The 27,881-nt window shown below is 36.7% G+C and overlaps 1 pseudogene; it reads right to left on the minus strand.

The window, feature by feature from the left end:
* Positions 1 to 17,916: 17,916 nt before the first annotated feature.
* Positions 17,917 to 18,073, minus strand: LOC120243058 (annotated as a pseudogene).
* Positions 18,074 to 27,881: the final 9,808 nt, after the last annotated feature.

Below are 27,881 nucleotides of genomic sequence, written 5' to 3' on the forward strand. Positions count from 1 at the left end.
CACTGAAAAATCTCTGGTCTCAGCAGCCTGTGTGGGGTGAGATGTCATTGAGAACAGAGATGCCTGAAAATACCTGAGATGCCTGAAAATACTGGCCTCTATGTTTCTTATACTTCAAGCAGATCAGCAAAAGGAACAATTCATGCATTATGAGTGTTTTTCCGCATGAACCCAGCCATTCTGAATGTTCTTGTACATGTCCTTTGAAGCAAGAGTTTTCTGAGGTGTACACTTACAAGTAGCGTTATCATGGGAGAAAATCTAGTTAAACTCTAAACTGTTTTCCAATATGTTAAATCTATTTACATTCCACCAGCAGGGCATGAAGTTTCCATTGCTGCACATCCTTGCAAAAAGCTTTGCCAGTCTGGTAGGCGTGGCATCTCATGGTGGATTTAATTTACAATTTCCAGTACTAATGAGGATATCTTTTCACAAATGTATTGGCCATTACTGTTTCCAGTGAAATACCCATTCATCTCTTTTTCTCATTTTTCCTCACTGGGTTGTTAGGGTTTTGTTTTGTTTTTTTAACCCATTATAGGAATGCTTTATGTATTCTAGAACTTTTATTGGTTAAATGTTTTCTCCTTACTTGTGGCTTGTCCTTTACTCTCTGTATACGAGTTATTTTTTTAAAAAATGCTTAGGAAAAGACGTGCAGACTAATGGTCAGGCCATTATATGGCTTGCATGATAGGAGAAGATGGATGGGAGAATGAGGGAAGATAGACACTTTATTTACCCAGGAGCAAAGACTGGGGGATTCCACAATTAACTAAATGAAACTAATTCCAGAGGTCTCCTTTCATCCAAGTCTTTCAAAGAAGTTAGATCCCAGATCTCTGCAGGGGAGGCTGAACAATTCAGTTAAAAACATTCCAATCTGTACCTAGAAGTTCATATTCATTTAAACTGAGCTTGTACATCAGCATATATCACCATGTCTAGTATGTATAGCATCTAAAGCATTCCCACTTACTCTGTTCAAGACAGAAAGTTTGATTCTGTGTACCGTGCTGATTGCTGTTTCTTCTCACCCATTATCTCTTGCATTCTTGATTGCAAATGAGCAGCTGAACTCTGTTTTTTGCCTACAACCTATAGGAACGAAGGCTCAGTTTGATCATAGACCTACAGATTAACAAGACCTGCTTAGCCTGTGTTAGGCATGTCCAGAAGAGTTGTCAGAGAGGGCATTAGGGAAGGGTCGAATGTCAGACAATGAAAGAGTTAGCCACAGAGAGAAATCCAGTGAAGCAGTAGTTGGCATTAGCAAAGTCTAGTCTTATGTACACAGACGCAGCTTTAGGAATTGAGACTAGGAGTAAGATATAGAAGATTTAGGAGTTCTATGCAAGGCAGCCATGCAATCCTTCAAATATTAATTAAGCACTTTCTAGACTCCATTGTAGAAGCTTGGGATACAGCAGTGACCAAGTCAGTTTGTCTCTGCCTTCATGGAGTTGACAGATTTTCAAGGAGATGCAGATAATAAGTAAAACAAAACAAAACAAAACAATTTCAGGTAGTAGTAAATGCTATAAAGAAATTAAAACAGTGTATTGCAATAATAAAAAGTGACTGGGAGTTTGGGGAAAGATATTTGAGACAGGTTTATTTAGGCTTGCCTCTCTGAGGATATGCTATACAAGGCTTTAAAAATGAGAAGAAACTGGCCATGGTCTTGGGAAGAACTGTGAAAGAAGAACTGTGAAAGAAGAGCCCCAGGCAAAGGGACCATCAAGTACAAAGGTCCTGTGGCAGAAACAAGCCAGGAAAGTTAAAGGAGCAGAAGTAACTGGCACAGGGTGACTGGAGTGTGGGAAGTTGAGGTCAGAGAAGTAGACAGGGTATGATCCTGATCATTGAAGGCCCTTAGAGGCCATGGCAAAGAGATGGAATTTTTCTCTAAGTAAAATGGAAAGCCTTTGGAGGATTTTGAGTAAATAAGCAAGGTGATATGATTTACATTTGAAAAAGATTGCTCTGGCTTCAATGGTGAGTAGGTTCTTGGGGATCCTAGTAGATGCGGGGAGACCAGGCGGGAGGGCCTGCAGAAGCCCACACCAGAGGACTTCATAACAAAGGATGAAGGACTGATACTTACCACAACCTGGATGAACCTTGAAAAAGTTTTGCTACATCAGAGAAGCCTGTCACAAAAGGCTATATACTGAATGAGGCAACTCCATAGAGACAGAAAATAGATGAGTGGTGTCCAGGGCTTGGGGAGAGACAGGAGTGATGGCTAATAAGTAAGGAGGTTCTGTTTCAGGGTGATGAAAATGTTCTGGAATTAGACACTGGTGATGGTTGTGCAATCTTTTAAAGACTAAAAACCATTGAATTCCTTACTTTAAAAGGATTAATTTTATGGTATGTGGATTATATCTCAATTCTCAAAAAAGAAAGAAATACAAGTCAGATATGATGGTGACCTGTTGGACTAGATGGTGGCAGTCTTTGCAGTTTGGCATAGGGAAATTTTTATCTGTTTTTGGCATGAAATATCCAAATTTTGTTATTTAATGGATGTTCCTGGCAACCATGAAGTCCTCTTCTCCCACTTTGTGAAGACATTCACCTAAACCATGTCTGCATCAGTGACTGTACTACAGTCACTAGCTTTACTTTGTTTCAGGTCAGAAAATACTTTGTTACAGCCAGATGCAGAACCTTGGTCTTTATGGTCACTTTGATGTAATTGTTAACTATGAATATCGTCATTATCTAAAACATAGAAAGTGGACACTATTTGTGAAATAATGATAACCCATTATGTCTACATGCTTTATAGGATGCTCATTCATTCATTCATTCAGTGAGTTCATTTATTCATTCATCGAGCATCAGCTGGATGTTACAGACTCACAAAATGCTGAAAAGTCTATGTCCTGTTTTGTCTTCTCTAAGACCGCTCACATCCTGTCATACATCTTCTTTACCTCCTGGTATTTACTGCCTATGCTCATGTGGGATGAACCTTTTAGAAATACCATCCCAGGGGTAGCTCAGTCGGTTAAGCATCCGACTTTGGCTCAGGTCACGATCTCAAAGCTCGAGTTTGAGCCCCATGTTGGGCTCTGTGCTGACAGCTCAGAGCCTGGAGCCTGCCTAGGATTCTGTCCTCCTCTCTGCCCCTCCCCTGCTTGTGCTCTCTCTCTCAAAAATAAATAAACATTAAAACAATTTAAAAAAAAGAAATACCATCCCAATTTCAAATTTGAAGTGTAGAGAAAAGTTTTTGCTTAAAGGCTTCTAAAACCAAAGAATCAAAGTTCTACAGAAGTTATGGAAGTTGAAAGCCAACAATTCCTGGATCACCTGGCTGGCTCAGTAAAGCATGTGACTCTTGATCTTGGGGAGGTGAGTTCAAGTCCCATGTTGGGTGTTAACGCTTACTTAAAACAAACAAACAAAAACAAATAAATATTTAAAGGTAAAAAGGTAAGTTCACTAATAAAATAAAATAAAAACTTAAGAAAAACAAAGCCAGCAACTCGAAAGACCCAATTTAGCCTATGGTCTCCAAGTAGGATTCAGGGTAGAAGCCAGTTGCAGTGCTACAGAGCTGAGGCTCAAGAGGAGATGGTCACCTGTGGCAGAAATTGGTCTGTTTGGTTCAGAAGATGGCATCTATTACTTAGCGACGAGGATACTTTTCAGCTCTATCCACAAACATCTTTGGCATCTGGATCAAATTCCCTTTTTATAACCAAGTTTGCCTTCCCTTTGACCACTAAAATTTCATAAGTTTTAGGGCAACTCCAAAAATCCTAATTTTTCCTTTACCCGTCTATCTCTTCAAATTATGTAGATATCAACCTCGCTGCCTTCCAGGAAAATCTCTTGGCTCAGAAGGACTTTTGGATGAACCATGTTGCACTGAGAAATCACTCCAGGAGAAACTCTTCTAGAAGACAACAGAAGAACAATGAATACAAGAAATGGAGGACCAGAGACCAAGAACATCTACATTTCTTAAGACTTTCTGTTGTGTGATAATTAGCTGCCTGATAATGACACAGCAGGTCACCTAATTGTAAGAAATACAACATCCTTTATAAGAGAAGGAAGCTTTTCTTATTTTCTCTGATTACTTGATAAAATTAATTTTAAACAGTTTCAGGAATGATTAAGCAACATTATTAAAAGTCCTTCCCCTTAAGGGTATTTTCTAATGCACATGGTGACTGTGATGTGGACTGATGACCAGTAAAAAACTTGTATGTCCAAAAAACATTCTTGCTAATGTTTTGGGGTTTTATTGACTTAAAATTGTTTTGTTTTGTTTTGGTTTGTTTTTGTATTTTTTTTTTTTTTTTTTTTTTTTGCAAAAGGTGCTAGGCTTCATCTCTTCAATCTCTTGAGGTCAGGAGCCACTGGTGGGTGGAAATACTGTCTGTGAATTCTCTCAGCACAGTCCAGGGGAGGCTGACGTGCAGACTGAAAGCAGCACAGGTTTATCTCAAAGCTTTAAAGATAAATTCCTTTCAAGAAAAGTAATAAGAGAATTTTTTAAAAGGCAAAAGTCAATATCTTTTGCAGTTACATCAGTGCCCACTGGGCTAGATTTTTCACATGATAGATGTTCTGAGGGTAAAGCCATTACAGAAAAGCAGCACTGTTATTGCTAATTTGAAACATGGTGATAAAAAAATTTCAACCAGTTGAAGACAGAATCTTTTCTTTGTTCCTTAAGTTGCAATTAAAATATGAATACATACTAATGAAAAATTTATTAGATTTTCTTGGCATATTTATAAATCACATCAGGGCAAAGCTGGCAGAAAAACAAACACTTCCAGACATACGAGATTTTATAAAAACAGAACCCAACATTAAATGATAGCTATAAAAATAAAAGGGCAGATAAAGTAAATTTTATTATTTCTACACAGAAAATTGTATAGCCATTTATGAATCACTGGATTGGTTTCTAATCTATTTAAAAATGAATCAAACCATTATTGTGTTTTCTAAAGACATCTGGCATTTATGAAAAAATGCACAATTTCCTTACAAAGGCATGTTCAAATTAAAAATCTTACTGCATTTGGTCAAAGATAATTGAAAGAAATAAAGAGAAAAAATGGTATAATCTTTTAAAAAAATGTTAAAGTAATCAAGAGACCTGGAGTGACTTTCTAAATATAAGTGAAATTTCAGTTATTATCATAAAAAGGAGTAATCACTTCACATTTTATCTGTAGTGTCTCTAATAATCTTAGCTCTGATTTTTTAAGTGAACCATGCAGTTGCAGTATAACCATGCTGTAAGTTATATATATGTGTGTATTTCATACTGCTCTGATTAAATACTAGTTGATACTATTTTAAGACATTTCTGAAAAGAATAAAATTAGCCAATGTTGCATCTTTGTCCATTTGTAAACTAATCAAATCCCTTTTTCTCAAAAATTAATCACAAGTCCTTTTTCTAGTTGTCAACCATTAGCATGATTTCAGATAGAAGCTGCATTTAATCTTATTGAGTTTCAACCCTAATTTAAGAGTTTTTATACAGCTTACATGGGAAAAGCAGTAGACAAAATAATATATTTGCTTCTTAGAGAAAACTAAAAAAAAAAAAAATAAGGATAAGGCAATCAGTGCCTTAACTGAGTAGGTTTCCAAGCAGGTCACCCCTTATATTCTCTGGCATGACCTCTCTATGTTTAATGTCTATTGGCTCAATTGCCAACAGTTGATTTGTGGCAATTGACATTGGTCAATCAAAACCTACTTGAACTTTTTCTCACCCTCTATCCTCTTGTATTTTCATTCTCTTAAAATATATCGAGGGATTGCCTCCAACTCCTGGAGCATCATTAATTCTATACCAGGCAAAGCACTGGAGGCAGATAAGATGCTGCCTTATTGATGATGTCTTTCTTCCCTGATCACATGATAATAAATAGCACTCCCATTCCTCTCAGCACTTTGTATCTCCTTGACACATCTTTACTTTTTCTCCTTAGCACTTACTACCCTACTACCGCCTGATAGACCATACTAGATTTTCTGTCAATATAGTTGTTGGTTTGATTATAGTTGTCTCCCTTTATTTATTTTTTTAATGTTTTTATTTATTTCTAGGAGAGAGAGAGAGACAGCGTGAGCAGGGGAGGGTCAGAGAGAGAGGGAGTCACAGACTGAAACAGGCTCCAGGCTCTGAGCTGGCAGTCAGCACAGAGCCCGACGCGGGGCTCGAACCCACGAACCGCGAGATCATGACCTAAGCGAAAGTCGGACGCTTAACCGACTAAGCCACCCAGGCGCCCCTAGTTGTCTCCCTTTATGAGAAAGAGAACCCCAAGTCAGGATTTTAATCTCCTTTATCTTTTGAAGAAACTTAATTTATATTCACTTTCATATTGTTCTATTGTCTCTAGTTCTTGGTGTTGTTAAGAGTGCTTGGCCCATAGTGGGCACTAAAACTATGTATAAATGAGTAAAGAAAGTAATCTGATTCATAAACCTTTTATTTATAATATTATATTATTATATTACATATTATATTATTTATTTATAATATTGTATTATATATTATATTATATAAATATTATAATATTATAAATAAAACAACTTTAAGTACATATCTACTATATAAATGGTGATGCACCCTTACATTGTAGGGGAATGATGAAGAGATCTTCCACTGTATAAAGCATTGCTTACTTAGAATCTTCCTGGATTCTATTCTCTATTCTGTTCTATTTGGTTTGAGAGACTTCAGACCCTGGAATTTAAAAAAGAAAAAGATCAATAAACATGGTGGAAAATAAAAATAAATGTAAAAATCTTGTTTGGAACTGGAGACCAGGAGAGCAAGAATTCTTGGAGGCAGCATGACCTCAGGACTGAGAGCTCCAGCAGTGAAGCCGACAAACTGGCTTTGAGTCATGGCAACACCACCTGATATTTGACCTGGGATTAGGTCAAGTTTTTATTATTCATAAGAATGCATAATTTTTTTTTTTTTTTTTTTTTTTTGCCTGCACAACATCCCTTTCTTTGGGAAACCAACCTTTCCCTCTTCTGTGAGAATCTCACACGATTCAAGGGTCAATCCCTGGATTAGCACAGGGGCCGTGGCAAAGGCTTTCTCTTTTTCTGTGAGTGTGACATATAAGGACCATGTGAGTTCCATGAAGAGAGGCTATCTTAGAATGATACCAAGTAGTGATGAGAAGTGGAGAGAGAAAAAGAAAGAGGAGAGATTGAATTGTTCTACATGCTGGCATTCAGTGTACCTGAAGCCAGGTCCACCCTTGGAGTTCAGAATTAGGAAAATCAAAATTTTCCATTCTTATTTTGTTTAAGTTGGGTTTCTAAAAATTTCAATAGTAACTGGCACAAAATATGTGCACAAGAAAGTTTTTCTGTGTTGGTAATGATAAATGTAGGATGAAGAGATGTCTTCAAATAGAAGAGAGGGTTGTGAAAACATCTAATGTTTTGATCCATTTTTAAAAAACTCACAATGAGGGGTGGCAATGTTGAGAATAAGAATGGAGATTTAAAAAAAAGGATAATTCATTTTCTTCTATGAAACTTTCAAGACCTAGACCCACCAATTCTTCAGAAAGGCATAAGAACGATGTGGGACAAACTACAATGGTCTTTTGTCATCCAGACTTCTCAATAAATGCATAACTCAAGCACCCATACTTTTTTTAACTTCCTATTTTGAAATAATTATAGATTAACAATGAGTTTTCACAAAAAAGTATACAGAAAGGTCCTATGTGTCCTTTGTTTAGTTTCCCCCAAAGGCAGCATCTTGCATAACTATTGTACGATATTAAAATCAGGAAAGTGACATTAGTACAATCCATAGGGCTTATTCAGATATTGCCAGTTTGACATGAATTCATCTAAGCACCACCAGAATCAAGAAGGACCAATTTCATCACTACAAGTCTCCGTGTACTACCCTTTATAGCCATACCTACCCCCCCCCCATTCTTAAACCTAGCAACCATCTGTTCTTCCTCTACATTATTTTGTTAGTTTAAACATGTTACATAGTTGGAATTATATAGCATGTTACTTCGGATAATAGCTTCTTTTAAACTCAATAATTTCCTTGAGATCCATCCAACCTGTGTATATGATTAATTTGTTTCTTTTATGACATTCTATTTAACTATTCAACTGTTGAAGGACATCCAGTTTGGGGTTATTATGAATAAAGCTGCTAGGAACATTTGTGTGCAAGTTTTTGTGTTGACATAACTTTTCACTTCTCTGGAATAAATACCCAAGAATGCAATTTGCTGGGTCATATGTTAAGTGCTTCTCTAATTTTTGTAAGAGATTAACAAACCCAGCCAACTAATCTTTGACAAAGCAAGAAAGAATACCCAATGGAAAAGAGACAGCCTCTTTAACACATGGTGTTGGGAGAACTGGACAGCAACATGCAGAAGAATGAAACCAGATCAATTTCTCACACCATACACAAAAATGAACTCAAGATGGATAAAGGACCTGAACGTGAGACAGGAAACCATCAAAACCCTAGAGGAGAAAGCAGGAAACAACCTCCTTGACCTCCACGGCAGCAATTTCTTACTTGACACATCCCCAAAAGCAAGGGAATCAAGAGCAAAAATAAACGATTGGGACCTCATCAAGATAAAAAGCTTCTGCACGGCAAAGGAAACAATCCACAAAACTAATAGGCAACCAACGGAATGGGAAAAGATAGTTGCAAACGACATATCAGATAAAGGGTTAATATCCAAAATCTATAAGGAACTCACCAAAATCCACACCCAAGAAAAACAAACAACCCAGTAAAGAAATGGGCAGAAGATATGAACAGACACTTCTCCAAAGAGGACATCCAGATGGCCGACAGACACATGAAACGATGCTCAGCATCTCTCCTCATCAGGGAAATACAAATCAAAACCACACTGAGATACCACCTCACACCAGTCAGAATGGCTAAAATGAGCAAATCAGAGAACTCTAGATGCTGGCGAGGATGTGGAGAAACGGGCACCCTCCTACACTGCTGGTGGAAATGTAAACTGGTACAGCCCCTCTGGAAAACAGTGTGGAGGTTCCTCAGAAAATTAACAATAGAACTCCCCTATGACCCAGCAATAGCACTGCTAGGAATTTACCCAAGGGATATAGAAATGCTGATGCATAGGAGCACATGTACCCCAATGTTCATAGCAGCACTCTCCACAATAGCTAAAACATGGAAAGAGCCTAAGTGTCCATCAATGGACGAATGGATCAAGAAGATGTGGTTTATCTATACCATGGAATACTCCATGGCAATGAGAAACAATGAAATCTGGCCATGTGTAGCAACAAAGATGGACCTTGAGGGTGTTATGCTGAGCAAAATAAGTCAGGCAGAGAAAGACAAATATCATATGTTTGCACATATAGAAGGATTAGGAGGAACTTAATGGAGGACCATGGGGGAGAAGAAGGGGGAAAATGGTGGGGGAAAGGGAGGGACGTAAACCATGAGAGACTCTTGAATGTTGAGAACAAACTGAAGACTGATGGATGTGGGGGGCAAAGGGGAAGATGGGCATGGACGGGGGCACTTGTGGGCATGAGCACTGGGTGTTATATGGAAACATACCTGACAATAAACTATTTGTAAAAAATAAATAAATTAAATAAAATAAGATACACTTTTGTAACTGGAGAAAAATAAATAACACACAGGTTTGGCCAGAATATGATGGGGAAAAAAAGACATAAAAAGGTAAGCCTTGGGCTTGTTTCTACGAATATGTAAAGAACTCTCAAAAAAAAAAAAACCCATAAAATCAATGTTTAAAATATATAAAAGATTCTAACAGAACAAAGAAATGTGCACATGGATGTCATATATGCATATGAAAACATATTCAATAACTAGGGAAATGTACTAAAAAAAAGAGATTAAGAAACCATTTTCTAGAGTGACTGTATCATATTAGTTTCCCATAAGCAATGAGTGATACAGTTTCTCTGTATCTTTTCTAGCATTTGGTGTTATCATTATGTTTTATTTTAGCTATTCTGATGGGTGTATAGTGATATCTTCTTGTGGTTTTAATGTACACTTTCCTAATAGCTATTGATGTTGGGCATCTTTTCATTTGCCTATTTGCCATCTGTATGTCCTCTTCAATGAAATTTGTGTTCATGTCTTTTGTCCATTTTCTAATTAGAGCTTTTTTTTTTTTTACTGTTGGGTTTTAAGATTTTTTTTATATATTCTAGATACAGGGCCTTATGTTGAATATGTAATTCATAAATATTTCCTTTTAGTCGGTAGCTTGGCTTTCCATCTCCTTACAAGATCTTTCACGGAGCAAAAGTTTTAATTTTTAAAAAAATGTTTTACTTCAAGTGAACTCCGTGCCGCACATAGGGCTGGAACTTACAACCCCAAGAGCAAGAGTTGCATGCTTTACTGGTGCCAGCCAGGCACCCCACACAAGTTTTAATTTTGATGAGGTCCAATTTATCAGTTTTCCTTTTATGCTCATGGTTTTGGTATCACATCTGAAAGAAAGTTTTCATCTAGCTGTAGGTTCTGAGTATTTTCTCCTGAGTTTTCCTAAATCTTTTGTAGTTATATATTTATATTTGAGTCTATGGTTAATTTTAAGTTAAATTTTATATAAAGTATAAGGCTTAAGTCAAGGTTTTTTTCAGTTGGATGGATGGATGGATGGATGGATATCCAATTGCTCCTACACCAGTTTTTGAAAAGGTTCTCATAAACTTTTAAGAACGTTAAGTTACCTTTGATTGTGTTTTCATCCTTTTGGTATTATTTTCAAAACTATTTAGAAAGTAGGATAACCACTTTTATCCAAAAGTCACTTTAGGATAATCTGGTTTGTGTTGATTTGATTTTACTGTATTTGTAGCCTCTGAAAGTCATTTTTGTTGGCAGCTCAATTGCATCTCATTACATTTCAAGAAAAGGAACAGCAGTGTCCTAACCCACCCCTCCCGCACGAGCACACTTAGAAATGTTCTGACCTTTTCCAAACCAGGAAAAATTGCTGCTTGTAAAAGTAATACCCAAACCTCAAGGTTCCCATTATTTAACATAGTTTCTCCTTCCTCAGCAAGACCTGGCATTTACATGGGTGTTAATGAGATTGCAGAAAGATCAATGCTTCAAGTGCTACATGGAAACTGTTTTCAAAAAACCCTCCTGTGGAGTAAGTCAGCTTGCAACAAGTGTAGATCAAAGTATATGCTGGGACATGACTTCACTTTCAAGAAAACATACTCAGTTTAGAACCTGAAAATGTCAAAGGAAAGACCTGTACCTTCCTTCTGTTAACTGGAAAATTACTGGAAAGGGTGTATGGGTCTGTGTATGGAACAATTCAGTATCTCTCCCCCTGAAACCAACACAAAGATCTTTGCAATCCTCAGGAAAATCGGAGCAGGTTTGTGAATACCCTAGAGAAAGAAATCAATCCAGCAGAAGACAGGTGATTGTACACAATAGCTGCTGCTTACATATGCATCCTTTTCCTAATTACCTCTTAGATGTGACCATTATAAAGGAGAATCAGATGGTGTGCTTGGGGCTTCAAAATTCAGTATGGTTGTATTACTAAGACTTATAGCTACAAATTTGACCATTTCCTCAGGAATATATGCCTGTGGAATAATAATACTAGTAAGTAAATAATATGTTTTACATATATTACTTCACTGAAGAAGAGGCAATTTCATAAAATACACCAAAATGGTGATTGTGATTGTTCTTACTTTATTTTCTCTCATTTTCATGTATTGTACATGTGGTTAAAATGACTTTTATCATTGGAAATACATGTACATATTATAAGATCATCGAGCTACTTGCTGAACACTTTGCATTTTATTATATATAAATTATTCCTCAAAATGTACAAAAAACAGAGTAAATGAAATGTATATGCAAAACACACTACCAATAAATCAATTTTTTTGAGGCAAAAAAAAAAAGACAAGAGACATACCAATTAAGGGCAATGTGTGAAATTTGTTTAAATACCAATTTAAACAAATCACTTACATATAAATAATAATTAGGGGATTCAGAACTGGGTATTTGGTAGTATTAAGGAGTTACTATTATATTTTTAATGAATATATAATTTACATACAACAAAACACACAGATCTTAAGTGTTCAGTATGTCAAATTTTATCAATAGTATCCCCTTTAACAATTTGGATATCTACCACCCAAAACAACATGTAGATATAGATGATGTAGATGTAGATATAGATGTAGATGTAGATGTAGATGTAGATGTAGATGTAGGACATTCTCATCACTCCATAAAGTTCCTTCCTATTCCTTTCCAGACAATAATCCCCCACTCTTACCTCAGGGCAACCAATTTCTGGCTCCTGGCACCATTGATCAATGTTGCCTATTCTTAGACTTCATGTAGAAAGAACATACATGAAAATATTCTTCTGTGTATGGCTACTTTTACATATCATAACATTCACCCATTCTGAGTGTACAGTTGAATGACTTTAAGTAAATTTACCTAGATGAGCAATTACATAATCTAGTTTTAGTATATTTTCATCAGCTGAATAAGATCCTTCGTGTTCATTTTCACAGAATTCCCATATCCACACCCAAGCCAGGCAACTACCGATCAATTCTGTCTCCACACATTTGCCTTTCCTCGAAAATCCAAAAAATGTAAATGAAATCATACAATATGTGGTCCTTTGTGTCTAGCTTCTTTCACCTAGCCCAATATTTTTTGTTACATTAATATAGTAGAATAGATCTGTACTTTTTAAAAAAAATTTTTATAGTTTTTATTTATTTTGAAACAGAGAGAGACAGAGCATGAGCAGGGGAGGGGCAGAGAGAAAGGGAGACACAGAATCTGAAACAGGCTCCAGCCTCTGAGTTGCCTGCACAGAACCCAATGTGGGACTTGAACCCATGAACCATGAGATCATGACCTGAGCTGAAGTCAGATGCTTAACCGACTGAGCCACTCAGGCACCCCTACACTTCATTTCCTTTTACTGGCTAAATAATACTCCTTGTGTGCACATACCTTATTTTGTTTATCCATTCATTTCTGCAATCCATTCATTTGTTGATGAGCATTTGGGGTTGTTTCTATTTTTTGACTAGCATGAAAAATGCTACTATGAACACTTACACTACACGTGAGTCTTTCTTTTCACTTATGTTTTCATTTATCTTGGGTAGATAAGTAGAAGATTAATTACTGCATCATATGATATATTTATGTTTCACTTTTTAAGAGTCAAACTGGGGCACTTGGGTTGTTCAGTTGGTTGTCTGACTTGATTTGGGCTCAGGTCATGATCTCATGGTTTATAAGGGGATTCTCTCTCTCCTTTCTCTGCCCGTCTCCCCATCTCACACTCTCCCTTTCTCTCTCAAAATAAATTAAACATTAAAGTTAAACATTAAAAACATTAAACATTTAAAAAAACCTATTTTCCAAAGTGGCACATAATTTTACATTCCCATCAGCAATGTATGAGGATTTTAGTGTTTCATATCCTTGCCAACATCTGTTATTGTCTTCTTGATTACAGCCATTCTAATAGGCATATATCAAAATGTTTTTGAGGTCCAACAATATTGTTGCATATGTTAGTATTTCATTCCTATTTGTTGCTCAATAGTATTCTATTGTATGAATATTCTACTTTCTAAAAAAATTATTCTTCTATTTATGGATAGTTAGATGGTTCCAAGTTTAGGAACTTATAAATAAAACATTATAAAAATTTTTGCACATTTTTTTGTGCATATATGTTTTTGTTTTCTTGAGGATAAATTCCTAGGAAAGAATTTGCTAGGTGATAGTGTAGATGTATGTTTAACTTTATAAGAAGTTGCAAAGTCATTATGCTATTTTATACTCCTAACACAAATATGTGAGAGTTCGAGTTCTCCATATGTTCACCAACTTTTGGTATCAAACTTTATTTTAGCTTCCCTAATATTATTCTTTAAGATTATAATGGCATTGGAGTTATGTATTTTGTTTTGTTTTGTTTTGTTTTACAAATAGTTTATTGTCAAGTTAGTTTCCATATAACACCCAGTGCTCATCCCCACAAGTGCCCTGAGTTATATGTTTTTTTTTAAATGTGCTTATATTTTAGAGATATTTAGAAAGTTTTATAAATGAAATTAAATACTATCTGAAATTTAATTCATAATAATTCAGTTGGTGGGAGGGGCAGGAATTAAGGTTGAGTTAGATGAAACAAGAGGCCATGAGTTGATGGTTTTATAACTGGGAAGTGAATATCGGAGTGCTCATTGAACTTTTTCTCTAATCCTGTGTGCTTGAAATATTCATTATAAAATGTAAACAAGTTAAGAGTTGAAAACCTGTATGTTTACATTTTTAAAAATGAACCAAGTATTTAAGCTGTTGAACCAGCCATTGTATTTCATTCTGGCACAATTATAATCTCTTCCATAGGTATTCTTTTTTAAAAATCTTTTTAATGTTTGTTTATTTTTGAGAGACAGAGACAGAGCATGAGTGAGGAAAGGGCAGAGAGAAGAGAGAAAGGGAGACACAGAATCTGAAGCAGCCTCTAGGTTCTGAGCTGTTGGCACAGAGCCTGACTTGGGGCTCAAACTCAGGGACAGTGAGGACATGTCCTGAGTTGAAGTCGGAGGCTTAACCAACTGAGCCACCCAGGTGCCCCCAGACTAATTCTTGTGACATTCTGATGGTATCAGTTGTACCATCTAAGAATAATGGAGAATCTTCTGGAGAGAAAATAAAATTCATAAACAACTCAACTATTTTTTCCCTCTGAGCACCTTATCCTGGGAACTTAAAGACATTCTAATCAAATTTTATTAAATCATTAGCATTACTTTCAATCTTTTAAGGAGACTAAATAACTTGTCCAAATAATGGATGAGTAAATGAGAAAGAAACATTATGTTTGGATATAGACTTCTAGTGTACTGTTTTTGTTGTTATTTGTTAGAAATTAGTTTTTGTATTTATTAGTGATACCACAACTGCCAACTATTAGCGTTCTCATCTATACTGGTTGCCAATGTTAAAAACCACAGTAAGGAAAGTCCAAAAAAGACATCATCAAGACATAGTCACACAAGATAACTGATCATTCTTATTATGTCAGTGGACAGTCCAGAGAAAACAGTCGTTCTAAATATCATCTCTAAGAATTATTAACATTCTCTTGTGACAGAGAAGGGTCCTATTGCCTGTCAGTATCTTTGACAGCCAGACTTTCATTTCCAGGCACACATAGTACTCATTTAAAACTTATAAAGATATCAAGTGGATAATGTCTCTTTTCTTCCCAAGGTTTGATTGATTATTTAATTCTGTGACTTTCTCTTTGTGAGGATATGATTTCATGAGTCACTTTAATTCCCTAAGTCTGAAATAGAAATTGAAGTGTTGCTTTTTTTTGTTATTAATTGTAAATCTTGGAAATTTATTTGACTCCTTTCTGATCTTATATACCAAAAATGTCACTCTCCAGGCCTCCTATTTAACTTTATCCTGTACAACTCTAGATTCACGAACTGTACTTACTCAGCTGAATTTTAAGTGATTATGGCAAATGTAAATGGCTCTAGACAGTCCCCAAATCCTATAACTCCTTAAATATCACAAAAGTAGCTGAAATTGCGTGCCAGTCATGCATTATATTAAAAATAACAACATCAGTGACATGTCTATTTCCAAATGCCTTTTTTTAATACAAGAAATACAAGTAACTTAGGCATGAAAATTTTGAGTTCTTATTTAGTTATTTAATTATTTATTCTAATTTAAGTAAGCTTCAGGCCCAGCGTGGAGCCTCACAACTCTGAGATCAAGACCTGAACTGAGATAGGGATTTGGACACTCAACCGAATGAGGCACCCAGATGCCCCCAAATTTTAAGTTTTTAAAAGTTTGCTTTATGAATGAGTTTTCTGTGGATTTAAGCATTTAAATTTCCCTTGTTTTGGTAGCCATTATCTAAAAATGATTTGCTATTTTTCCTCAATATCTTGGGAAAATTTTAAGTTCAAGTTATTGAATTACTACATATAAATGACTACTTTTTTCAAAACTTTCCATACATTTTTTTCCAAGTAGAGACCTTCAAAAGTACTTTCTCTTCATGACATCAAAAGTCCTAGCTGAGCCTCCTATTTTATTTTTGTATTTGGATATTTCTCATGGATGTGTCATGCCCAAGGCAAGATTCAGCTGCATATAAAAAAGAAAGCATGTCTCCACATAAGTGATTAAGGGATGTTGTATGTGAGACAGTGAAACAATCCAACAATGGTAATTTGTTCCAACTGCTTTTTGAATACTCATTATTTTTTTATAAGCTCCATTTAGCCAGTCTCACTATTTGTAAGTGGCAACAGACTAGCTAGTAGATAAGCAACTGGGTTCACTAAAAATATATTAAATTTTGTGAGGGAATTATTTTATTTAGTGAGATTCACAAGTTTGTAGCTTTTATAAGATCTCAAAATACATCCTGTGGAATGTCAAGTGTCCACAGAATTACTATGCATATTTTATAGATGAGAAAAGCAAAGCTCAGGGAAGGTAAGTGACTTTCTCAAATCAGATTCCAACCAGATCTGTCTAACAAGATAACCTATTTCCTTTCTGCCATATGTGGGGCCTTTAAGTACTGACACTGAGCAAACATTTTGGGCGTGGGTGATATTTGCCCTTTTTAATCCAAGCTTGAGCTATAAAATGAAAATAATGAGTCTACAAACTAATAACTACAATTTTAAAATCCAAAAAGCCTCAAGCTAGGTTTCATAACTCATTTGGCAGTGAAACCTGACATAAGCTAAATTAATTTGGCAGCAAAACTTGGCCTGAAATGTAAAGACTACTCATAGCCATTTAGTTATATCGTTTATACCATTTAGTGTGAATTTCCAACATTTTTGTGGTGTAAATATTTATTTATTTATTCATTAGAGGATTCTTTCCCAGACCAAATGGCAGTTGTTTTGTAATACATTTTAAATATATGGTATTACTTTAAAAAGCCTAAAAAATTCTGAACTGATATACATCTAGTTCCAAGGGTTTTAGACAAGGAATGATAGACCTGAATAATGAGTAAGAATAAGAATAAAGATAACAATAAGAATGATAATAAAGTTTGAGTTCTATAGTTTTATCCCATCTTATTTTTTCCTTAAGATTTTATTTTACTTTACTTTACAATTTAATTTAATTTAATAATTTTATGTAATCTCTACATCCAATGCAGGGCTTGAACTCACAACCCTAAGATCAAGAGTCACATACTCCATTGACCGAACCAGTTAGGCGCCCTTCATGGTGTGTGTGTGTGTGTGTGTGTGTGTGTGTGTATAGCATTTGTCATCATAATGTGAATACTTCCTAACTTTTTTGAATAGGTTTGCTCTCATTATCTCTAAGGAAGGGAAAACATGACTAAATTCTTGACTCCATGAAATTTTTTGGATAAATGTATATTCGACATCAAACTGAGTTTTAACTTCTTAAATAGGAAATTAATTCAACTAGAAATAGAGAATGCTGTTTTGTATATATGGGTCTATGTATGTGTGTGTGTTTCTTTGAGCTTGTCTTAAATGTAAGCCTCTCTGGTGATTTTATTTAAATAGGGATGGCATTACATTTATATTTTTTCTCTTATTATAATTAGACAACTGAAATAAATTAAGAGCCTTAGTGACCAGTGTTATGAAACTGGTTAGGATTTCAGCAGATACTAAGAAAATGACAGGGTATAACTCTTATATAAGCATAAAAATTATTTCTTTTTCTCATAAATTATGGATGATCAGTTGTACATATTTAATTAAGATATTTCTTTACTCTCTAGAAAATTTTAAATTTAAATCAAGTTTTCAAATATTAGTTGTTTTCTAGGTCAGTAGTTTTCAATCTCCTTTTTCCATCTCAGAACCCATTGAGGGAAAAGTTTTCAATTAGCAATAATCGCACCTCAGATAAACTTCATTGGCTATGATACTGCTGCTAAATAAAGCTCAAAACCCATTGAGGATACAACATATTCCTTTCAGTAACAGCAATTAACAAAATACATTAGTATTTATACAACCAGCAACCATTCCCATTCCTGGGGTCCAGCAGAGCCAGACAGTGTATCAGGTTGAGTTTTAATAATCATTCAAAACATTTTATATATTTCCTTTTACATGTTCTGGATGCTTACTTCCTACAGATTGCACTTTGCTGGCCTATGTTGCAGCCCTAGGGGGAAAGGAATCTAGAATGGACAGTAGAAGAGGTAGATAATAAATATCACTATAGCCCTGAGGCTATGTGCAGCAGTAGTGACTGTAGTCCCATTAACCTTCCTGAATTGAGTCATTTATAGAGATTGTGGCCAGCCACTATCTTGAGGGTCCTGGACTGGATTTAATGCAGAGCAACAAGTGAATCTTGTGATGCAAGGGGTGGACTGTAATAAATATTTCTGATGCTCAGCCTCACATGCTTTCAGTCATCTTTCACTCCAGTCATTACCACGGCAACCAGCTTTGTCCAGCTCTGACATCAGTCTGCCTAGGCTCTGCCAATTACTTCTTGCTTTCTGCTCTGGAGCCTCTTTGATGCCTCAGGGTGAGACAAACCCAGGAGTTTACAATCTAAATGATCACAATTTAAAGGAGACAATATCCTTTTGAAAAAATATCATTGATGAGGAGTAGGGTGGATAAATGCTCCCACCATGCTTTAGGAAGACAATTCTGAGAGATTAAAAAAATTTTTTTTAATGTTTATTTTTGAGAAAGAGAGAGAGAGAGAGAGAGAGTGTGTGTGTGTGTGTGTGTGTGTGTGTGTGTGTGAGTGGGGGAGGAGCAGAGAGAAAGGAAGAAAGCCACAGAATCTGAAGCAGGCTCCAGGCTCTGAGCTGTCAGCACAGATCCCGATACGGGGCTCCAACTCATGAATGGTGAGATCATGACCTGAGCCAAAGTTGGATGCTTAGCTGGAGGGAGCCACCCAGATGCCCCCTGAGAGATATTTTATACTCCTTTGAATGTCCCAGGAACATCAAGCTATAGGCACCTACAATGATGATCAGCTTGATAACATATAATTTGTTTCCTTCTTTCTCTTCTGTTTTCTGGATTACTTCCCAAATAAACTCCCTCATGGGGAGATCCAGGATTAGTCTTACCTATTATATGTTTTATCAGTGGCTCCTAATACCACACTCAGGGTTGATGATTTGCAAGAAAGACTCAACAGAACTCAGAAAAACTGTTAACCTCATGATTATGGTTTACTACAGTGAGAGGATCCAGATTAAAATCAGTAAATGAGATAGGTGCATGGGACAACGTTGAGGAGAAATGAGGCACAAGTTTTCAGGTGTTTCTTCCTAATGGAGTTGCGTAGGGATGCACTTCATTCTCATTACAATGATGTGTGACAACACACATGAAATATTGCCAGATAGAGAAACTCACTGAAGCCTTGGTATCCAGAATTATTACTGCAAATCAGTCATGTAGACATGAAATGCTCATATGATGAACCTTAATTACTCAGACACCAGCTCCCCAGAGGTCAAACTGATATAACATGATCCAGGGCCTCAGGCACATAAAAACATGCTTAACAGGCAGGATATTCTTTCTTTTCTTTCTTTTATAGTTTACTGTCAAGAGTGTTTCCATATAACACCCAGTGCTCATCCCAAGTGCCCATCACCTTCATGCCCATCCTTAATGCCCATAACCCCTTTTCCCCTCTCTCCCATCACCATCAACCCTCAAGTTTGTTCTCAGTATTTAAGAGTCTCTTATGGTTTGCCTCCCTCCCTCTCAACTATTTTTCCCCCTTCCTCTCCCCTATGGTCCTATGTTAAGTTTCTTCTGTTCCAAATATGAGTGAAAGCATATGGTATCTGTCTTTCCCTGCCTGACTTATTTCACTTAGCATAACACCCTCGAGTTCCATTCATGTTGCTACAAATGGCCAGATTTCATCCTTTTTCATTGCCATGTAGTATTCCTTTGTGTATATAAACCACATCTTCTTGATCTATTCATCAACTGATGGATATTTAGGCTGTTTCTATAATTTGGCTATTGTTGAAAGTGCTGCTATGAACGTTGGGGTACATGTGCCCCTATGCATCAGCACTCCTGTATCCTTTGGATAAATTCCTAGCAGTGCTATTGCTGAATCATAGGGGAGTTCTATTGTTAATTTTCTGAGGAACCTCCACACTGTTTTCCAGAGGGGTTGCACCAGTTTACATTCTCACCAACAGTGTAAGAGGGTGCCCGTTTCTCCACATCCTCGCCAGCATCTATAGTCTCCTGATTTGTTCATTTTAGCCACTCTGACCAGTGTGAGGTGGTACCTCGTGTGGTTTTGATTTGTATTTCCCTGATGATAAGTGACGCTGAGCATCATTTCATGTGTCTGTTGGCCATCTGGATGCCCTCTTTGGAGAAGTGTCTGTTCATGTCTTCTGCCCATTTCTTCATTGGATTATTTGTTTTGCGGGTGTGGAGTTTGGTGAGTTCTTTATGGATTTTGGATACTAGCCCTTTATCCAATATGTGATTTGCAACTATCTTTTCCACAGGCAAGATATTCTACAGGCTCAGAGATTGTCACCTAGGAGCTAGCCCAGGGCCAGTACTATAAAGATAGGCTTTCTTTGGAATGTACGGGGTTTGAGCAACCCAACCTGCTGACTTTAATGCACACGTCTTTATTTCCCTATCTAGAGGATAAGGTCCTCAAAGAAAAGGATTACACACACACACACACACACACACACACACACACACACACACAACTTCCCCAAATGCATACGTACTTTGTTGTCCCTTTGCCTGAGTCAGAGCAAATGAGCATTTCTGAATACCTGAACCTAGTCTTCTCCCAAGAACATGTTTTAAAAACAACCTGGGGTTGTGTTATTAAGATGGTTTGACATCCATGTTGACTCCATGCAGTTAGTATTCACTGCAAAGGCTCAAGAGCTCCCCCTCTTGTTGGCTCTGCTCCAAATCTGGATCAAGGTGAAGGGCAAGTTTATTAGATCACACTACTAAGGGAGAATTTCACTGTTAATGTAGAAGGGTGAATAGTCCAACCTTTCCCAAAATCATCTCTTTTCAACTCTTCCTTTTTGGCTCTCTTCCACCCATGAACCCCAAACCAATTAAATCAGAACATCTGGAGGTGGGGACCAGGATCCCAGGTGACTGTAATGTGCAAAAGAATCCTTTTCACTTTACTTAGATGTAACCTGTTACAGCCTCGGTCTCACTCAAAGTGTGGTCCATGAACCGGCAACACTGACTTCATCTGGGAGCTTGTTAGAGATGCAAAATCTCAGGCCCTACTCAGAATTCACATTTTAACAAGATATTTACGTGACTTATTTGTATATTTTCAGAAGCTGTGACCTAGGCAATAGAATTCCTCCTAGTACTCTAGGGCTCCATATGAGAGTTAGAGACCAAATCTCCAGCTGGTAAGTATTCCTTGGCCTGACACATTTCTTTCTTGTAGATGATTTGGTGAAGGATGGAATCAGGTTCCTGCCATTTTCATTTCACTTAGTCTATCATCTTAAGTTATTTGCAGGAGGTAAAGAGAGGAATGGAGAGGTGCTAGAATTGATTCCACAAATTACATCAATTTATGTAATAAGAAGATATATTAATAGTGGCTTTTCATGATACTCAAAAAGCCTGTTTCCTTACAAAGTAAGAAATAAGGTTTCAGAGGTTGGCTAAAAAAATCTTTTGTGGCTTTTAATGAATGGAAGTTAGGGAAAAAGAGTTCAGTAATTAACATCCCATGGTCATTACACTTGGGCACTAAACTATTTTTTTAAATAGTGTAGTTGATTTTTCTTTTTTAATGTTTGTTTATATTTGAGAGAGAGAGAGAGAGACAGAATGTGAGCAGGGGAGGGACAGAGAGAGAGAGGGAGAGCATCTGTGCTCTCAGCACAGAGCCCAACACAGGGCTTGAACTCAGAAACTGCAAGATCATGACCTGAGCTGAAGTCAGACGCTTAACTGACTGAGCCACCCAGACACCCCAGCACTAAACTATTAAATGGTAGTCTCAGTTACAGACAAATCTGTCCATCTCAGATTCTCTAAGTTGACCAGCCTCTGGGCCATTCCGCCAGCAGCAGCCTTAAAGTAGGACTTGAGGTTTTAAGATAATGGCTTACAAAACTCAGAATTTGATAATGATGCTAATGAACCTTTGTTGAACACTTACTATGTGCTAAGCATTGTTCTAAGAGTTTTAAAGGTATCAACTCATTTAATCCTCACAATTGTTTGAGACACTATTATTATTCTTTTTATACAGGTGGGAAGACTGAGGTACAGAGAGGTTATGCAAATGGTAAAGGCAGGATTCAACCCAAGGTTGTCTGATATCTTCTACACAAAACAGTAAACCTCATTGCATAGAGAATCAATATGGAAAAGGAAAAGAGACCATATGATTCTCTCTTTTGCCCATCTGGGGAGCATTTGTAAGTTCTACAATTAGATGGGAGAAATATATTCCTTTAGTATATATTTTACTTCTCAATGCAATGCCTTTAGAACTTTCATGTGCATACAAATGAGTCAGAGATCTTGTTAAAATGTATATTTGGTTTCGAAGATCTAGAGTAGAGCCCAAGATTCTACATTTCTAACAAGCTTCCAGGTAATACTGATGGTAATGGTCCAGAAACCATACTTTGAGTAACAAGGCCAGAGGATGCACAAATATATTTTTTTAATACATAAACTCATAGGCTCACCTTTTGTTAAATAGATTTTGTAAGAAGCATTTCATTCTAGGGGCCTGTGAGGCTGCTTCTAATTGTTCACAGGATTTAAAAAATGCTCTCCAGATGGGCAGAGGGAGAGTCAGATGGTTTCTGATGCTATGTGGTGATAATTGAAATCTTTTTTATTCTTGTAATTTAGTATCACTGATATGTTTAGGATGGAGGTATTCCAAAGTATGCTTCTTATGTCATTGATGATAATAGTTCCTAATATTATTTCCTTAGGTGATACCTAACCTGCTTAATGTTTCAGGCTTTAACTAAAATCATACACATGTTAACCTAATGGGTAGTAAAGTACAGTAATTTAATTTCACTGTAGATAGAAGTAAATTTTATTATGCTGTTATAAGGAAATCAAACAATAATAACAGTGTTTTATAACAGTGTTTTGTAAAGATGCTGAAGTTTGGATTTAAAAAGTAAGACCACAGCGTGTAGATTTTTTTTTAAATTTATTTATTCTGAGAGAGAGAGAGAGAGAGAGAGAGCATGAGAAATAGAGGGAGAGAGAGAGCATCCCAAGCAGGCTCTAAGCCCAGTGTGGAGCCTGATGCAGGACCCAATCCTTCAGTGGTGAGATCATGACTTGAGCTGAAATCAAGAGATGGACGCTTAACCAATGGAGCCACCCAGGCACCCCCAGCATGTAGATTAAATCTTCTTATTACATACATGGCATAAGGAAGCACAAATTGCAAAATAACATCCTTTTTAAAAGTTGGGTGAACATCAAAGGTATTTTTGTAATCTGATGTTTTATTAAAAAAAGATAAAAGTGAACAGTTTCACACCAGCATATATAAAATGATTCCAATAGTACACACACACACAGAAGAAAGAGACAAGGATATATATTGAGATTATCAATAGTTATACATAGGTGGTAGGATTAGGGACTGTGGATTTCTATAACATAATTTGTAGAAATGTTTTTCTATAATGAACATATAAACAAGAAAAATATTAAATTTAATTTTAAAGAAAATAAGGTGATCTATAATCTTTTTTATTTTAGTAAGCCAAGAAAAATATGTATATTTTGGCCAAGAAGGCTGACTTAGTTAACATCAGCAAATCAGTAGTAGGGTTCCCCCACCTACAATAACTCATTTGTCATCATTTATTTCAACTTAATTTTCCTTATTTCTAAATTCTTGGGAATCCCTTACTAATTCTCATGAGCCAACAATTTTTTTTTTCTCAGCAGAAGCAGTCTGCTTTGTAGGCAAAATCTTTCAAAACATGGAATCTACATGGAGGAAGGAGGACACAACAATAAAAAATATTCATTGATCTAAATTAAGAAAACATTGGTATAAACGCATCCAATAAAATAGATAAATGGCCTAATTGAGGGTGAGTAGTTTTCTCCCATTGTTTAAAGAAACCAGGGAATGGTCCAGCAATTCCTTGTGAACATGAAATTTCTTCGGATTTAAGTTCATCATGTTTAATTGAGAAAGTTGAGTTACACCTCTTCTACTTGCCTCAGGGTGGAAGAGTTTAGTGAAAAGGACAAAATTAGGAAGGATATATACAAGCAAGCAACATGGCCATGCAATGCTTTTCCAAGAAAGTTAAATTATTTCAACTTATAAACATATAAAAATTAAATCTTTGTATCCTTGCCCCTCTCTTCTTGCAAATTTTATTCTCTTCTAGAAATTCTACACTCAAGTTCTAATCCCAAATTGTCATGGATACCTAGAGCCAACATTCATAATTCTGACTGTCAAATTTCATAAGATGTCTAGTAAGAAGCTTAATAATTTGTTACTCCATAGTCCTTCAAGATGTCATGCTTGATTCATTTGGGACGTTTAGAACCAGAACTTGAAGCTTCAGGAATAAGGCTTTCCAGCAGGAAACTCTGCAGCCCTTTTCACAATCAAAGCCATATGAATCTTCTCCCTGGGCTGGACCCCTTACTAGTTGCTCTACAGACAGCTCCATAGATGATAGAGCAGAAGCTCCTTGGATTCGGACACATTGCTCCAGGTTCGGATGCTGGAACTCACTTCCTATTTCAATTTTGTTTATCACCTAGATTCCAAGACCTAGAACTCTGTTTAGGTGCCTTGGGTGCTGGAAAAACTTATTCTCACTCCTTCAGCACCTCCACTAATGGACAGCTCTCCAAAGGCACTGGTCTAGGAGGAATGCTGCTTTCTCAGTGGACAAAATTCTTAGAACTGTATAAGGAAAGTAAGGTTATATGACATTGCGCCATATCATCTTCCCACGTATTCTTTAAATGGGGCATGTGCCTACCATGGATGCTGTTTGGCAATGTCTGAACTCACTTATAGGGGAACTTAACAAAGCTATGTGTACCAGGCACACAGTAGAATCAGTAAAGGTTAGTTATTTTTATCGCACTATTAGCAAATGGTGGGGCTGGAATTCAAACAAAAGCATCTTACATTTTAACCACTTACCCCCCCGGCCCATCTATGTACACTGAGCACCAAGAAAAGCCTGAAGCCCCATAGTTACTCCACAGACATCTGGAAATAAGATTTCCTATTGCAAAGATCTGCTAGTATTGCTCCTTTGCTTCAAAGCCTTTGATGTCTCACTATCACTTTCAGAAAGAGGCCAACTTCCATTAACATGACATTGAAGGCCTCTCACCATCTCATCCCAGTCACTGTTCCCCAAACACCCCATGCTCTAGCCAACTGCTCCCTTCACCACAGCAGTACGTCCAGCTTGCTCAAATCTCTTTCTGTTTGTGCTCTTCCATTTGAAATGCTATTTTCCAACATCCTGACCTAATGTCACACCATCAATAAAACTTTCTCTAAAAGCCCTTTTCTATTCCCAATTCCTTCCTGCTGAACTGTTGGTTCATCTATATTCTCCCACAGGAGGTTTCTCACACCTCCATTATAGCACCAATTACACTGTATTAATGTCTCATATTTTTTATGTCAACCTCTCCAAAAGGATTGGGCATTCCTTGAGAGGAGGACAAGCAATACTTGTTTGAAAAGTATGCATAAAACAATTATTATTATTATATACCAGGCACTATGTCCATTATAGTTCATCAGCTATGACTTATGAATATTAATTTGAGTTAATTTGAGTGGTCCTCCAGCTAGGGGGTTCCCTTCTCTCCATTATATCATGCCTCAGTTTGGGCTCAGAAGCAAACTCTGAGACAATGATTCAAGTGAAAGTAGTTTATATGTAAAGTGCAGGAAGCCCTGGTAGGAAGTGAGAGAAAGAAAGAAAGGAAGCAATAAAGTGTATGTTATCAAACTACCTATCATTGTAGTCAATTGGAGCTTATTGTTACTAGGAACTTGGGGAAATGGTGTAATATACACCTCAAAGTTGCACACCCTAGAGGAAGGGTTATGTTGAGTATTTGTATACCATATTTTATCAGTCTTGGTTGACACAACTCAGGTATTTTAATTCCCCATTCCTTCCTTCTAGCCTATGCCCTTTGTATCTGGGCAGAGCACATGGTTTCAGAAAAGCCCTCAAGCAAAGGGGTGGAGATACCAGCAGCTGGAAGCAGGCTAGAGAAGGCTGAAGGAGGAAACTGTGCAAGACACTGACAGCATGTCCTACAATGCCGCTCTGAAGTTCCCTAGGGTTGCGGAGGAGGAACGTGAGTTAGAATTTTGGAAGATTTCAAGTCATTCTCACTTGACAGCAGAGTTTCTTAACTCCTAAAACAACACAAATTCCATCTGTGGAGCTAAAGAACATAGGTGGTTAGAAGGCTGAAAGTAATATGAGACTGAACCAGTGGGTAGAATCTAATATAAATTGATACTGGTATTAGGTTTGCATTATAGATGAGGTTACAACTTCAAGGAGCAGGTGAATATCCACTCTAAACAAGAAAAGTTTTTTAAAAGCTTTAGTTACACAAGCACAAATTGCAAATGGAAAGCATGGCCTTTACTCATGTATATAAGCCAAATAAATATGAAGACATTTAAAGATCAAGTTAATAAAGGATCTTTAGCAGATAGGATCTGGCAGAGTACACTCCAAAGCAAAAAATATTAAGAACTTGAATAGCCATCTGACACAACTGTGCTTTTGGTCTAAATAGCTCTTCTGGGTTTTCATAAGGGAATTTTATGGAGAACAAACCAATATAGGAGTAAACTATAAATGGCTGGAATCTATGATAATAGCTTATGGGGAATAGTAGTGCTATGTTATTTCTTTAATGTTCCCCACCAGTGTTCTTACAGGTATTTTACTAAGCAAAATGCAAGTTTTAAAAATAACTTCTTGCATGGAGCTGTCGGGTTTACTCCATTCAGAGCATGTCATATCTGTATGCGCAGTACAGTGTAGGCAGGTAGTGTAAATAAAGGACTGAGTTGACTGCAAACATCAACACATATGTAAGAGGTAGCTAAATTAAAAAAAAAGAACTCTAGCCTCCAAACAGGATATATGTGATATTAATATCTCATAATATAAGAATGTTGCAGCATGAGAGGGTGGTGTACATGAAAATATGAAAATAAGGATCAGAACAGCTAATGTTGGCAGTGTCCTTCTAACTAACATTGTCCAGGGAAGCAAATACTGACTGTAAGGAAAGTAAATATGCTTACTAAAGGGCAGCATACCGTGCTCTGAGTCAGAAATGACTCATCTAGCTTTCTGATATATCTGGCCATACTATAAACCTCCCTTTGTTCTGACTTTGTGCTCCCAAAGCAACCAACTGATTTATGTCCACACAGGCTTTAAGATATCTTGAAACTAGGAAGAGCTTCCTGGAGGACAGATGTGAATGCTTTGTTGTAACAGAACAGACCCCAGCATAAACTGATAATTTGATAAGCATTGTTGTTAGTCTAAGTCAGATCTCTCGAATCAGCTGGCTTTTTTAGTAGGTTGGGAAAGTCAAGTTCATGAGTCACAATGCTAAGACTTCACCAAGGTAGGGACAATAGATTGGAAAACCAGCCAATCAGTTCCCACACAGATGACCTCCATACCTTTGAA

The sequence above is a fragment of the Hyaena hyaena genome, unplaced genomic scaffold (assembly GCF_003009895.1).
Source record: "Hyaena hyaena isolate Hyena2069 unplaced genomic scaffold, ASM300989v1 scaffold_329, whole genome shotgun sequence".
In the NCBI taxonomy this organism is placed as follows: Eukaryota; Metazoa; Chordata; class Mammalia; order Carnivora; family Hyaenidae; genus Hyaena; species Hyaena hyaena.